Below are 16,984 nucleotides of genomic sequence, written 5' to 3'. Positions count from 1 at the left end.
TTGAAATCCTTCTGTGCTTTTAATATCTGTACCCATAACTACAAACATTCCCCATAGGACTGCCATTGCTATGTCCCATAGGTTCAAATAGGTTGTGCTTTCATTCTTGTTAAATTCCAGGAAATTTTTTATTTCCACCCTTATTTCTTTGATGACCCATTGATCATGGAGCAATGTGTTTTTCATTCTCTAGATTTTTTAGTATTCTCTGCTGTTTCTATTGTTTGTTGAGTTGTAGTTTTATTGCATTGTGGTCAGACAATGTGAAAGGGTATTTTTTCAATTTTCTTATATTTGTTATTACTGGTTGTGACTTTAAATATGTTCTAGTTTGAAGAAAGTTCCATGGACTGCTGAGAATAAGAATAATGTGTTTAGTATTGTTGCAGGATTGAATACTCTGCAGACATCTGTCAGGTCCATTTGATCTATGCATTTATTCAAGTTTAGATTTCCTTTGTTAATTTTTTGTATTGTTGACCTATCTGTTGTTGACAGGGAACTGGACTCCACTTCCACAACTGTGTTGGGTCTATCTGTGTTTTATGTCCAGAATATGTCTAGTGAAATGGGATGAACCAACATTGTGCTCACATAAGTTAACAATTCTTGTTTCCTCTTGGTGTAAAGCTCCTTTTATTAGTTTTTGGTGATCTTCATTTTCTCTTCTGACTATGTTTGAAATCTTCTTTATCTGATACAAGTATTGCTACTCCTGCCTCTTTTTACAGTCAATTAAGACAGATGGTAATATAATGTAAAAGATGGTAGTAGAATTGATGGCAGTGAGGAGGGATGGGATGAGGGAGTGATGAGGTATGAGGTGTGGAGACTTCAGGGTAATAAGACACCAATATATGTAAGGCATAGTTCAGTCATTATGGGGGAGGGTACTATTGGCAGGGATTGCAGAGGATAGGAATGATGGGAGTAATTTGTAAAGTTGTTATACTACTGAGTGAGTGGTGACTGTGGAGGAGGTAGGGACAGTGTGAGGAAAGGGAGAATGAGGAGAGAAACTTAAGAAGAAGAGTGAAAACAGAAAAGAGGAAAAATTAAGGGGAGGGAAAGGAAAGTGGAACAGTAGAGGGCTATGCACACTGATAGTTTGACAGAATGGAGGAAGGACATAGGTATCAACAAATTTTTAAAAATTAATTCAAAATAATTAAGTGAAATTTAAAGATTAAAAGTACTAAATTATATATATATTAGTGTGTATTTTTTCCCAAAGTTCTTCCTTGTTTGGGAGAAGAATCTGTGAATGTGTTCACTCTCAGTTCAATAAGAGTAACAGGCTTTTTCCTACAATTTCTACTCATGTACTGACACTTTGACAGGGACTTTCTCTGCATCTCTGCCCCTTCTTAATGTTGCTATGCAGCACTGTGTGTCCAGGGATGTCACTCTTCCCTATCAGATAGTTTGGGGAAATCAGCTCAGAGTGTTTGAGCCCAGGCTTCCTGTGGTGGATGGGCCATCTGATGTAGCAGATTCTCTGAAGCAGAGCTTGTATATGAGAAGTCCCTTGTCCACATTCTGCAGGGCAAGTCTGTGATCTAGAAGTGGCCTTTTTGTTCAACTAATTTTCTCTTGGAAGTCTTTCAGTTTCTGCTCACTACCAGTTTCTCCAAGGTGGATGAATATGGCATTGTCTGGTTTTCACCAGACTGCAGCTTAGCCACCCTGTCCCCACATAGGCTGAGTTAGCTCAACTTTTTGCCCCACATCCAGAATGCAGAGGTGAAATTTTCTGCCTGTTTATACCCACCAGTTTTGTCTGGGTGTGATTCATGCTGCCCATGTGCTACACTGGATTAGGTGGTTCCTTCAAGAACAAATGATGTGTCACACTCACCTATCAGGGTGGCAGTTACACTAGGAAGAATGCAATCAGCTCCTGGATTGCTCAGGCAGGCAGGAGGCCAAGGTTCTTTATCCATGCATTACGGTGGCTCCAGAATGTCCCAGAAACTTTCAGAACTTATTGTACAGTTCACTGTGTTGTGTTTGTGCAAGAGAGGATAAAAGAGGCCAAAAAAGGAGAAATGGCTTTCCAGCAGGTAACCAGCAGCTGCTGGTCCATGGCACCTGGGATTCTAGGGTTGGGATGTGATATAAAGAACTAATTTCAATTATCTTATTTTATGTGTACACTATATACTGGTGATAGGTTAGCAATGGAGTTAGTTAGCAAAAAAGCCATGCTACCTAATCCTTGCTACCATGAATCTGAACTATTCCTCTATAATTCTGGACTTCATGATACCAGAGACCTTCAGCTATACAGTATCTTGAACTTTCCTTTCTACGTTCATTCTTGTATAGAATGTACATCAATGATATTCACCTTCTTAAATTCCTTCTTTTACCCGCCATCTCCTATAATGACCATATCCTTATTCATAATATTGCTTATATTTGTATTTTGTCTGTCACCCCCTTGAGAGAAAGCATGTCATTTGTGATTTATTTTAAATTAATTTCATTATGAATTTTTCATTCATGCATACAAATGTACTTTGATAAGCCTCTCTCTTTCCCCAGTAATTCCCCTTTTAAATTCATTTACTTTTTAATAAAACATTATTAATTGCATAAGCATTATGCAACGGGTTTCTTTACAATATTTTCATAAGTACATATACTGTACCTGGTTTCATTCATTCCCCTCCATTACCAGCTTCTTCCTCATTCCCCTTCATAATATGATTTCAAAGTTTCAGTGTTCCATATTTATACATTTTTTAAACTTACATTGTTCACATTCACCCTCCTTTACCCTATTTACTGTCCCTCTCTCACTATCATCCTCTGCTCACATTGAAAGAAAATATTCACTCAGATATTACAGTAGTAACTATTTTGATATGAATATGATACAAATGGCTAATTTAAAAGAAGTCATAATGAAGGAAAAGTACTTGTCAATACCTATAGGAAAAGGGATGATTATCACAGGATTATAGAGAAGAAAAAAATATTTTTGAAGGCATAAATTTAAAATCCATGGCCATGTGCATGAATAATTATTCAAGAAAAAGAAAAATGTTTAAATTCAAAATATTTAAATTTACACAGCAGAATGATTTGGTAAAAAATAAATTACCTTCTATAAAGGCATAAACATTGTGGAGAATGGTGAATTATAAGGTTCCCACAGCCTATCTTATATTCACAATACATATGAAGTTGATCAGGATATATTAGAATTGTGTAATTTGTATGACTCACAAAGAAATAAGCTAAGAAGATGAGGACATATTCTCAGCATCAGGATAAGACAGTTTTATGATAATATATTTTCACCCAAGTGCTTATTTAAATGCACACATAAATCAAAGAAACAATGCTTTCAGATATTAACTTATAAAACATAATATGGTAAAAATGTACAAACCAGTGAAGTGATTGGAGCAAAAACATATTGAGAAGTGTGCATGACTGTTGATATAATAACCACTAAAACTTGGTTCCAAAACATGAAAAATGCCATGCTACATTTAAATATTGTAGTCTATACACTAGAAGAGACGTCAAAGAAAAATTATACACATAATCAGATGTATTCACTTATCACTTTCAAGTGTGGAACAGATTTTGAAAAGATGTTTACTTCTAATTTTATATATCCTTTTGTGTAAGATTTTGTTTACATATTAGTCACTTTGTACTGGTAACCTGTGGCAACCTTAATATTTTTGTCAATGTAATTCAGAATCTTCCTCAGTTTTCTAAGTTTTCCTGGTTAACTTCATGCACACAGTGTTTATCAACCAGCAAAAACTATTCCAATAACTTATTTCCTATATAACATATTTTTATTGCATTTTCTAGGTTTCTAGGACTTTTTGTCCTAATACTGGATGCCTGAAAGTTCCAGGAGCATACACCTGAACTCAGATATAATGCTAGTTATGAATATTCTAGTAGATGTAGGGCAATTATGTAAAGGCTATTACTTACTGCATGCTCAAATACACTTCTCAATACAATATTGCTCTACCCACTTTTCTTAGTTTTGTACTCTTTCACCACAGAATAATTTATAATCACATATTTGAAAGAATTTTTATATGCATTTCTATTAGAAATTGAGTGAAAATATAATGTCCCAGGCCATTCCTTTTCCTTGGATCATATTCTTCACTTTGTAGATTATTTTCAGTTCTTTAATTTCCTGAAAACCTATGTTCTAGTCCCATTCCTGTGCATGTTATGACATTTTATGACAACCTTATGAATAACATTCTCCACACCATTTTTTATACTTTTAGATGCGGTTTGGATTTTAAGTAAGTTCTTCTCTTCTGAAAATTTAAATATAATATATGCAGCCCCTGATATCATTTGTTAGTATCAATTTTGCATGTGATATTGAGTTTTTGTTTGCGACCTCCCAAATTTTTTCCTTCTTTTCCAGAATGTAGTAGTATTCACTTCTCTCCCACCCTTTACTTGTAAGAAACTTTTCTTCCAGTGTTTGTTCTTTTAAATTAGTAATTTCTTACCATTCTCATAACAGCATGTTCTCTACTATAATAGTTGAGTCTCTATTTCCTTTCTATATTTGACTATGGAGTCTATACACATTTGTTATACATTGTTCTAAATTCTATACAATCACATGGAAATATGGCCATTGTTTGGCAACCTGTTCATCCTGATATCTGAATGTATCCCCAAGATATTTTCTGACCATCTTAATTTACACAGCTCTGAAATTCAACTGAGTTTTATCTGAAGTGGCATAATGTCAGGGAATCTATTTTTTTTTCCTTTCTGAGTTGGTACTGGTTTTAAAATTATTTTGCTTTGTGATAAATGTTGCAATATTATCTGTGTGGTTTGGAATACTTGTTTTGAACTGTGTATTGCATATGTTGCAGTACTGATTAAATATGTTGCTGTATTTTTTACTTTAAAAATATAATGAAAAAAATGTTCAATTTTATCTCATACATACATACATAGATACATACATATTAGGTTTTTCCTCTAAAATTTTCACTTATCCCGGTTTGATCTTACTACCTTTTTCCTAAATAGTACATATATAATGGAATAGTATATATATATATATATACATATATATATATATATATATATATATACATACAAACATAGATATATATAAACATATATGTGTGTATATATATATGTATATATATTAGAATATTTAATTACATATATTGGGGATTCTTACACAGATAACATGTATTCAACTTCATTTTCTTTGTCATTTTAATATCAGGAACTTCTTCAAAATTCTATGTGGTCCTGATATTGCTCATGTAAACAGTGTTTACCAACCGGGAGTAATAATGCCTCTTTGTACTTTGAATACTTCTTGTTATAATTTCAAGATTTATATGGCATTTTAAGTTGATCATGCCTTCCAAAAAGTTCTAGGATCATAATCTGGATATAAATGCAACTTCTTTCATTAATAATCTGCTATGCGGTTGGAAATTTTTCAATGTGTATCTAGTGTTTTTTCCCTTGCTTTTGTAATAGATTTTTGTAATACTTATCATTTTAGCATTGTCATGCACACTTCTCAATAACACTCAAATTACTAAATTTTACCATTCTCATGATATGAGATTGCACACATAAATTACTGGTTTTTATCTTTCTCATGAATAACTTATTCATTATTTGTAAGCACTTATTTCTTTGATTTTGTCTGTGCATATCTATAGGTATATAGGGTGACAATTTAATGTCCTAGGCCACTCCCATCCTTGTTGGAATGTGTCTCCCCATTTTTTATGGACTTCCTTGAGGTTTCTGATATTTTCTTCCATACATTGTGGAAAAATATCTTTTTTCTATTTCTAGATTTGTAATGGGTTTCAATATTCCCTTATTGTGAAGGTTAGTGTGGAGTTCATACTGGTTTAATTCTGTGGGGCTTTTGTACATGTTGCTATTTTTATTAATTTATGTGACTTGAGTTCATTTTATTTTACCTATAAGTGTGATCATCAATTTTTAAATTTTACCTCAAATATATATTTAATGTGACTTTTGTGCCCTATCAACAGCTTCATTTTTCTCTACTCTTTATGCATTTTCCATAAATAATGGTATGCATCTACAGAAGGAGTTTCTTTTCATTTGCCTCTCCATTTTTAAGTTATTACTTAGATACATAGGCAATTCCTGGCTCTGCTTATTCATTATGATGTGAGGTACCTCATTGAAATTCTCTGATGTCTTGCCTGGTTAACATTAATTTACACAATGCTTAGCATCCAGATGAAAATGTTTTAATTGTATACCATTTCTATTTAGTTATTTTTCCTACACTCTTTTTAGATATTAGGTTATGAATCTTTGAAAGGACTTGGTGAAAACATAATGAAGGCAGGTAAGATATAGGTATACCCAAGGACTTTACTTAATAGCAAACCAGTTGCTCAGAATATAAGCAAGAACTAACAAGTTGAATTGAATCACATTAAAATACTTCCATGAATTATAGGAAATAATTTGCAGACTATAGTAGTGACTCATGACTCAGAGACAAATTTTGGTAGCTATTTAATGGGCAAAGGATTAACATCCAGAATACAAAACACTCAAAAAATTAAACACCAAAGAATAAAAAACTAAATCAATGAATGAAAAAAATTGAATAGATGGCTCTTTAATGAAGAATTACAAATGACAAGAAAAAAACATGAGGAAAGTTTTAATGTCCAGAAACTTTTAATACCCAGAAATAAAATTAAAAGAAAGCTAGAAAATGAAATTTAAAAGGATACTGAATTGAAAAAATCACCCCAATCAGAATGGCTATCACTAAGAAAGTGAACATCAACAAATGCTTGTGAGGATATGTTGGAAAAGGAAAATTAATATTCTATTAGTGGGAATATAAATTAGTGCAGTCACTAAATGTGGGTTGTAATACACAAATGCATGGAAGCAATGCTAGGAATCTCTATATATAGCTATCTTTATCTCAGAGTAGCAAAAATGCTATGTCTTTCTTATTATCTCCTATGGTTTCTCTTCAACAAAATCAGAGAACGAAAGGGTGGAACAGGTTTACCTGGAAATGGGTGTAGGGGCACAGGAGTAGTGAGGAGGTGAGAGAAACAATGTATATACATGTAAGTAAATGTAAAAATGATAAAAACAAAGCAGCAGGAAAGAAAGAAAATCAGTTTAGAATTTCCCCCAAGAAGCTGAAAATCAAATTGTCATATGATCTTGCTGTAACATTTATGGGCATATATCTGAACAAAGGAAAGAAAATAATACTAAGTGAAATAAGTCAGACTCAGAAAGAGAAATGTCACATGTTTTCTCTACATGTGAAATCTAAACTTAAAAAATAACATGAATGAAAAAGAGAGAATGTATGAAGGAAACCAGAAGAAGGTAGCCATAGAAAAAACATAGGGTTATATGATCAAAATACTTTACATGTACATATAAAGACAGAATTCTGTAATGCTTTAAAATGTGGAAAGGATGGGAGATAAAGTGGTGATTTTGATCAAAATATATTATATGTATATAATAATGAAAAAACATTTTTGCAAGTAATAATTACTAATATATAAATTATCTTGAAAAAGAAGAGCCCTAAAAAAGAGACATGAAACACTGAATATCAGGAATCATTTCAATAAAAAAGAAATAGAATTAGTAATCTATAAAATAATTAACTTTATGTGACATTAATGAAGTTCATAAACTTCTAATCTATTTTTATTTTTGATACTAGGGATTGAACTCAGGGCCTCATGCATGTGAGGCAAACACTAAACCACTGAGCTATATCCCCAGCCCCATTTTTAATCTTTTAAAAAGATTATTAAAGAAAAAGGAATAAATTTCCTATATCAGCCATAAAAGAAAGGGCACCAAATGGATATATAAAACTCTCATTTATGAGATAGCACCACAAAATTTTAGGTGGAAGAAGGCTTTCTCTTACAGGTATTTGGCTACACCTAAAAACGTAATTAATACTGAAACAACTTTAAAATTTTATCAGATAACAAAATTGAGCAATTTGTGTCTTTATACCAGCTCAGAAATCATTCAAAAAAGAATATGATGAATATTATTTCCTTGATACACTTGACATCAAAACTTTTATAACCTGGGATTTAATTTAGTGTTTAGAAAGGTAGCATGCCCTGGGTTTGGTTAATTATATTTTTAATTAATATTTAAATGTTAGTTAGGTTATCTATACTAATTTTGAAAAGCAGGGTTTCACAGATTATACTTGAGCTATTTCTCAAGTATACTTAAGAAATATACTTCAGAAATGACATTTAACATCAATAATAGTACTTGGCAGGGGAGTTGAGGAGGCTAAACCAAGGAATTTACTTTCCTTAATATATATTGTAGAACCAAATATTTAACATTTCCCAATTTTTAGTGACTGACCTTTAGTGCGTTATGATTATCTTAAAAAGGGGTACAGTGAAGACAGGTAGTTCTATTCATTTTTGCAAAAAATTAACTTAATTCATTTCTTCAGTAGTGGGGGGCATCATGGCTGTTTCCATAGCTTAGCTAGTATGAATAATGCAGCAATAAACAATGGTGTACAGGTAACTTGATTGAACATTCTTTTGGGTGTATTCCTGGTAAAGAAATTGCTGTATCATATGGCTGTTCTTTTTCTATTTTTGAAGTCTTTTTTTTCATTTATTCATATGTGCATACAATATTTGTATCCTTTCTCACCCCTCTCCCACAAACCCTCCCTTTCCCCCAAGCCCCCTCCCTCTCCCTCCCTACCTCTCACTTGCAGGCAGAAATGGTTCTGCCCTTATCTCTAATCTCGTTGAAGACAAGACATAAGCATAATAAGGAAGACAAAGCATTTTTAATAGTTGAGTTAAGGATAGCTATAGCGAAGATTCCTAGCACTGCTTTTCATGTGCATATGTTTTAAATTCTAAGTGGTTCTTCTCAAACTGACCTTTTCTCTAGTTCCTGATCTTCTTCTTCTATTGGCCTCTGTCACTTTAAAGTTTCTGCATTAGTTCCTTTGCATTGAGGACATCAAATACTGTCATGTTTTTTGGGTTTCTTACCTATCCTCATAACTCCCTTGTGTGCTCTTGCCTTATCATGCAACCAAAATCCAATCACCTTGCTGTATTTTCCCTTGATCTAAAGTCCACATATGAGGGAAAATATATGATTATTGGTCTGCTGAGCCAGGCTATGATATTCTCCAGTTCCATTCATTTACCTACAAATGATAAGATTTCATTCTTCTTCATGGCTAAGTAGAATTCCATTGTTTATAAACACCACATTTTCTTAATCCATTTGTCAGTAGTGGGGAATCTTGGCTTTTTCCATAACTTGCCTATTGTGAATAGTGCTGCAATAAACATGGGTGTGCAAATGCCTCTGGAGTAACCTGTGTCACATTCCTTTGGATATATCCCCAGGAGTGGGATTGCTGGATCATACGGCAGGTCTATCTTTAGATTTTTAAGAAGCCTCTAAATTTTTTTTCCACAGTGGTTGTACTAGTTTGCATTCCTACCGGCAGTGTAAGAGGGTTCCTTTTTCCCCACCTCCTTGCCAACACCTGTTGCGTTGTTGGTGTTTTTGATGATGGCTATTCTAACAGGGGTGAGGTGGAATCTTAGTGTAGTTTTGATTTGCATTTCCTTTATGTCTAGAGATGGTGAACATTTTTTCATGTGTTTTTGGCCATTTGAATTTCTTCTGCAAAGTTCTGTTTAGTTCACTTGCACATTTCTTTATTGGTTTATTAATTTGGAAGAGTTTAGTTTCTTAAGTTCCTATATATTCTGGTTATCAGTCCTTTGTCTGATGTGTAGCTGGCAAATATTTTCTCTCAGTCTGTGAATGGTATCTTAAGTTTAGAGACCATTTCCTTCGTTGTGCAGAAGCTTTTTAGTTTTATGAAGTCCCATTTGTCTACACTTTATCTCTGTTGCTGACCTGCTGGGGTTCTATTTAGGAAGTCCTTGCCTAGACCTATTACTTCCAAAGTCTTTCCTACCCTTTCCTGTGCCAACTTTAGAGTTTGAGGTCTGATATTAAGGTCCTTGATCCATTTTGAGTTGATAGTAGTACAGGGTGATAAACATGGATCTAGTTTCAGTTTTTTGCAGACAGCTGACCACTTTTCCCAACAAATTTGTTGAAAAGGCTGTCTTTTCTCCATTGTATATTTTCGGCACCTTTGTCAAAATTAAGTTGGGTATAATTGTGTAGATTCATATCCGGGTCCTGTATTCTGTTCCACTGTTCTTCATGTCTGTTATTTTCTCAGTACCATGCTGTTTTTATTGCTATTGCTTTGTAGTATAGTTTGAAGTCAGGTATTGTGATACCTCCAGCATTGTTCATTTGCTGAGTATTGCCTTGACTATTCACAGTCTCTTGTGTTTCCAAATGAATTTTAGGTTAGATATTTCAATCTCTGTGATGAAAGTCATTATGATTTTGAAGAGAATTTCATTAAACATGTAGATTGCTTTTGGTAGTACAGCCATTTTTATTGTGTTAATTCTAATAATCCAACATCATGGGAGATCTCTCCACCTCCTGTAGTCTTCCTCAATCTCTTTCTTCAGGGGTTTATAGTTCTTCTGTAGAGGTCATTCACATCCTTTGTTAAGTTTACTCACAGGTATTTGATTTTCTTTTTTGAAGCTATTGTAAATAGAATTGTTTTCATATATTCTTTCTCAGTTTGTCCATTATTAGTGTATAGAAAAGGTATACACTCTCGATGGTGTCTAGGAGTTTTTGAGAAGAGTTTTTTGGGTTTTTAAGGTATAGGAGCATATCCTCTGCAAATGGGGATATTTTGACAATTTCTTTACCTATTTGTATTCCTTTTATTCCTTCTTCTTGAGTAATTGCACTGACTATGTTGAATAGGAGTGGAGAGAGTGGGAATCCTTGTCTCATTCCTGTTTTTAGGGAAAATGGCTTCAGTTTTTCACTACTGAGTATGAGGTTGGCTGTAGGTTTGTCATATATAGTTTTTATAATGTTCACGTACTTCTATTCGTAGTTTTCTTGGAGCTTTTAGCATGAAATGTTGTTGGATATTGAGTAAGGCTTCCCTGCATCTATTGAAATGATCGAGTTATTTTTGTCTTTGCTTCTATTAATGTTCTGTATTACATTTATTGATTTGTATATGTTGAACCACCATGCATTCCTGGGATGAAGCCGACTTCGTCATGGTGAATGATCTTTCTGATGTATTGTTTAATTTGGTTTGCCATTATTTTATTGAGCATTTTTGCATTAATATTCATTAAAGAGATTGACATATAGCTCTCCTTTTTGGAGGTGTCTTTACCTGGTTTTGGGATGAGTGTAATACTGGCTTCGTAAAATAAATTAGGCAGTTTTCCTTCCCTTTCTATTTTGTGAGACAGTTCAAGGAGATTTGGTATTAGTCTTCTTTAAACTTTGATAGAATTCAGCAGTGAATCCATCAGGTTCTGGACTTTTATTTTTTGGGAGACTCTTTATTGCTGTTTCAATTTCATTCTGTGTTTTAGATCTATTCAAGTGATTAATGTCCTCTTGGTTCAATTTTGGATGATCACAAGTATCTAGAAATCTGTCCATTTCTTCAAGATTTTAAAATTTATTAGGATATAGATTCTCAAAGTAGTTTCTGATGATTTCCTGGATTTATGTTATGTTTGTTGTTATCTCCCCTTTTGCATTTCTGATTTTACTCATTTGAGTTTTTCTCTGCTTATTGTAGTCAGGTTTGTCAGGGGTCTGTCAATATTGTTTATTTTTTCAAGGAAACAACATTTTATTTCATTAATTCTTTGTATGTTTTTGTTTTGTTTTTATTTCATTGATTTCAGCTCTTATTTTTATTATTTCTCTCCCTCCATTTGTTTTGGGGTTTGATTGTTCTTGTTTTTCTAGCAGTTTGAGATGTAGCATTACATCATCGATTTGAAATCTTTCTGTCCTTTTAATATATGCACTCATGGCTAAAAACTGTCCTCTCAGGATTGCCTTTGCTGTGTCCCACAGGTTCCAGAAATGGTGTTTTCATTTTCAGGAACCTTTTAATTTCCTCTTTTATTTCATCAATGACTCCTTGATCATTGGACAATGTGTTGCTCAGTTTCCAACTGTTTGCATATTTTTTGCTGTTAGTTTTGTTGAGTTCTAGTTTTAATGCATTGTGATCAGATAGAATGTACGGTATTATTTCTATTTTCTTATATTTGCTGAGGCTTAGTTTGTGCCCTAGGATATGATCAATTTTGGAGAAGGTTCATGGGCTGCTGAGAAGAATATATATTGTGTAGAAAATGGATGAAGTATTCTGTAGACTTCAGCTACGTCCTTTTGATCTATAGTATGATTTAGATCTAGGATTTCTTTATTAATTTTTTACTTGAATGACCTATCTATTGGTGAAAGGGGGGTATAAAAATCTCCCACTATCACTGTGACTGAGTTTATGTATGTTTTTAGGACCTTCAGAGTATGTTTGAAGAAACTGAGTGCTTTGATGTAGGGTGTGTATAGGTTGATAACTGTTATTTACTTTTGGTGTATTTCCTCTTTTATTAGTATGGAATGTCCTTTTTTATCTCATTTGATCAATATAGGTTTGAAGTGTACATTGTACGAGATAAGTTTTTCTACTTCAGCCTGTTTTGGGGGGCCAATAGCTTGGTAAATATTCTTCCAGGATTTCACCCTCAGCCTAAGCTTGTTTCTGTCAATGAAACAGGTCTCCTGTAAGCAACAAATTGTTGGCTCTTCCTTTTTAATCCAGCTTGTCAAATGGTGTCTTTTGATGGGGGAATTAAGTCTGTTAACATTCAGTGTTAGTATTGATAGGATGTTGTGGTTCCTGTCATTTAGTTGTCTTAGTTGTTTAAGGGTTTAATTGTGTGCACCTAAATTGATGTTACGCTCTACTTTCTTGCCTTTTCTTCTCCTGTGGTTTGGTAATGCCTGTCCTTTCATGGTTTTGTTTGCTTTCACTTTGTGTGCAGAATTTCTTGAAAAATCTTTTGTAATGGTGGCTTTGTGGTTTGATATTGTTGTAGTTTCTGCTTATCATGGAAGACTTTTATTGCTCTATCTATTTTGAATGATAGTTTTGCTGGGTAGAGTATCCCAGGTTAAAGTTATTTTCATTCAGTGCCTGGAACACCTCACTCCATGATCTTCTTGCTTTTAAGGTATCCTTTGAGAAATCTGCTGTGATTTTGATGGGTTTACCTTTGTGTGTTATTTGTTTTTTCCTCTCTTACAGTCTTCAATATTCTTTCTCTATACTCTGTGCTTATTGTTTTAATGATAATATGTCATTGGGTGGTTCTATTTTGGTCAAGTCTCTTTGGTGTCCTGGAGACTGCCTGTACCTGAGTGGGCATAGTTTTCACTAGATTTGGGTTATTTTCTGTATTTATTTTGTTGAATATGTTACAAAATCCTTTTGCTTGCACTTCTTCTCCTTCTTCAGCACCCATGATTCTTGGGTTTGGCCTTTGATTGAGTTGGTGCATTCTTGCATTTTCCTTTCACAGTACTTGAGTTGTCTGACTAGTAGTTCTTCAGTTTTCCTTTAATTAACATTTCATTTTCACGTTCTGAGATTCTGTCTTCTGCTTGTGGTAGTCTGCTGGTGTGGCCTTCCATTTTGTTTTGCATTTCTGTTTTGCTCTTTTTTCTGAGGTTTTCCATATCATGGGTCACTTCCTCTTTAGTATTGTCAATTTTCACCCTGAGTTCATTTATCTATTTATGGCATTCTTTTTTAAACTTTGGTGTTTATTCAGGGCTGCTATTGTTTCTTTTATTTGTTCTCATGCTTTCGCATAATCTTTATTTTTGTTGTCTTGGAATTTCTTGAGTGACTCCTGTACATTTTAGTTAACCATATTCAGTATCATCTCTGAAATTCTCATTGATTACTTGAAGGATTTCTTCCTTCAGATGTTTCTTGTGGGCTTTGTTAAGTTCCTTGGTATAGTTTCTTTTTCTTTTGCTGGAGTCTGAATCTGGGTATCAGTTTTCTTCAATTCCCTCTTATTCCTGTACTAATTTGTTATTGGGGGAAATGGTTTCCATCCTTTTTCCTTCTTCCCTTCATTCCACTTGGTGCTGTTATTGTCCCTGGACTGTTCATAATTCAGTATAATCTAGCTTGTAATACTAACCGGTAATGACATCTACAATGGAAGAAAAAGAAAGAAAAGAAAAAAGAAAAAAATAGAGAGCTGAAGAAATTAACAAGGAGAGATAGTGTACCAACCAACAGTAAACTAAACAAATGTTTAGAGAGAAAGAGAAAAAGATAAAAGAAGAGGGAAAAAGAAAAATATCTTTTTCAATAAAAGTTCCGGTTTTAATAACTCTGGTGCTAATCATTCAGTAGCCAGTCCTGGTTGGAATTTGAGTACTAGCTTTGTTTTTGTCTCAACAGAAAGAAAAAATAATAATAATGAAAAAAGAAATAATAATTTAAAAAAATAGAAAAAGTATATAAAACTATAAAAAGTAAAAATTTCAGGTCCAGAAACAATGATGTATCAGTCTTAGTAGCTCTGGTATTTGTCCTTCAGCATCCAGTCCTGGTGTTTGTATTTAAGCAGTAGCAGTATCATTGTCTTGCCATGTGGTTGAGTCAAGAGAGAGCTTTGTGAACTACTATCAGCCCTGTTTCAGGCTGTGGCTCATCTGTCACCTACTTTCTGAGGGCTAGTGTTGCAGGCATTATTTGTTAAAGTTTGCTTTGGGGAGCCGTCACACCCACCTTCTCTGGCAGGCTTTGTTAATTTAACGTTTGCTAGGGAGACTTCCCCTCCCCCCTTCTCCAGTGTGCTCAAGGTACCCTGCCCTTTTTGCTACATGTCCTTTTCAGTTCCTTGCTTATTGTTCAGTTTTTTTCCCAGGGTATGGGTCAGACTGTCCAGGGGGCTATGCTGGTTTATCCCAAGTGCGGCTGTGGGCATCACTTGTGTAATGTATTTGCTCACCTGTTGGTCTGTTTCTCCCAAGAATGTTATGAACTGGTGTCTGGTGGCACAGCAGCTCTCCTGGTTTCTCCATGTAAGGTGGCATGGAGAAGCTATATGTGGGATGGGGGCTCAGGGTGTCAGAGTTGTGGTTCTTTGGGTGGTTTTTCAAGCCAGGTGTGTCTCCAGTGTCCCAACAAGATTTTTACTTACAGAGCTCACACTATCTGCTTCCTAAATCTAGTCACCATCTTGGATCTTTTGAGGAGTTTTGGTTCTGTTTTTCATGTGGTATTTATATACACTGGAATTTTTTGGAGCCACAAAGAAGAATGAAATTTTTCCACTGGCAAGTAAATGGACAGAACTGGAGAACATCATCTTGAGTGAAGTTAGCTAGATTCAGAAGGCCAAAAGCCATATGTTTTCTCTCATCTGTGGAATATAGAGGTAATACAAATGCATGCAATATTATGAAAAACAGGTCATGCTAAGCAGAGATCAAATATGAGAGTTTTCTAAACATTCATTCAGAAATAAGTTTTTAGCAGAAGAATAATAAAAAAAATATTTTAGAAAATATCTGATTTGTATTCTATTTAACTTTTCTCCTATTTGTATTATAAATTTCTGTAAGTACAAACTTCTATTACAAGTTTTCAAACCAAATTGGTATGACAGTTTTATGGAAGTGCTGATTTGTCTCCATTTCTTTTCAAAGAAACAGCTTTTTGTTTCATTGATTCTTTGCATGTTTTCGTTTGTTTGTTTGTATCTATTTCATTGATTTCAGCCCTTATTTTAATTATTTCTTTCCTTCTGCTTGTTTTTGGATTTGCTTGTTCTTATTTTTCTAGTAGTTTGAGCTGAGTATTACATCACTGTTTTGAGATCTTTCTGTCCTTTTAATATATACACTCATGGCTATATACTTTCTTCTTAGGACTGCCTTTGCTGTGTCCCATAGGTTCTGCTCAGTTGTGTTTTCATTTTCATTAACTTCCATGAATGTTTTAATTTCCTCTTTTATTTCATCAATGACCCATTGATCATTGAGTAATGTGTTATTCTGCTTCAAATTATTTGTATGTTTTTTACTGCTGTTTTTGTTGTTGATTTCTCACAGTGAGTTTTATTGATGCCATCATTTCATGAATACATTATTGATTGTCCCTTTTTCCCAATTGGTTATGTGTAGTTTCCTTCCCATTATGACTTCTTCAACATTACTCATTTATTTCCATGGTCATATTAATGTATTTTTACTGTCTTATCTGAGTGACCATATTCTTACTCTTTTCTTATGATATTCAAATTATCTGTATGAATATGGTTAATATCTTGGTTTAGACCCCATCTGGCTTATAGAATGGCAGACTCAAGTTTTTAGACTTTCATCATTAGGTCTGAAAATACTACCATTTTTACAGCTTCTCTGGTATCCTTTGTGTACAAAGGGTTTAAAGCCAATTTAAGATTAAATTTGGATCCTCTTTAAGATATATGTTTTCTTTGGGTTGGGTGCTGCTACCAGTTTTTAATTTCTTTTTCCCTTTTTAAAAGTAGGTACAATGGAGTGTATATAGTTTGCAGCATATTTTTTCCATTACTTTTTGTCTACATGGCACTATTGATTAATTTATAGCAACAGATTATTTTTTTCTTAAATGCAATAGTCAATCTAATATCCATTACATATAATTGAAAGATTGACATGTGAATGATGCTATTTTTAGATACCTTGGGTATTTCCTTGATTAATCTTAATACATTTGCCAAAATACTACAATGCTTTTTCAGTCATTTCTTTTTTAAATTATGTCTCTCTTATGCATATATTTTCTTTGATGGACTGAGTATTTGTGGTGCAGTTAACATAAGACCATCTTGACATTCTTTGACATTGAATTGTGAGAAACTTCCTCTAAAATTGTATATTGTCCTGGTACAATTAATGTACAGTATTTAAGAGTTAAGTGAAATCACTATAA

The sequence above is a fragment of the Castor canadensis genome, chromosome 13 (genome assembly GCF_047511655.1).
Source record: "Castor canadensis chromosome 13, mCasCan1.hap1v2, whole genome shotgun sequence".
Classification (NCBI taxonomy): Eukaryota; Metazoa; Chordata; class Mammalia; order Rodentia; family Castoridae; genus Castor; species Castor canadensis.
This window is presented reverse-complemented; position numbering follows the sequence as displayed.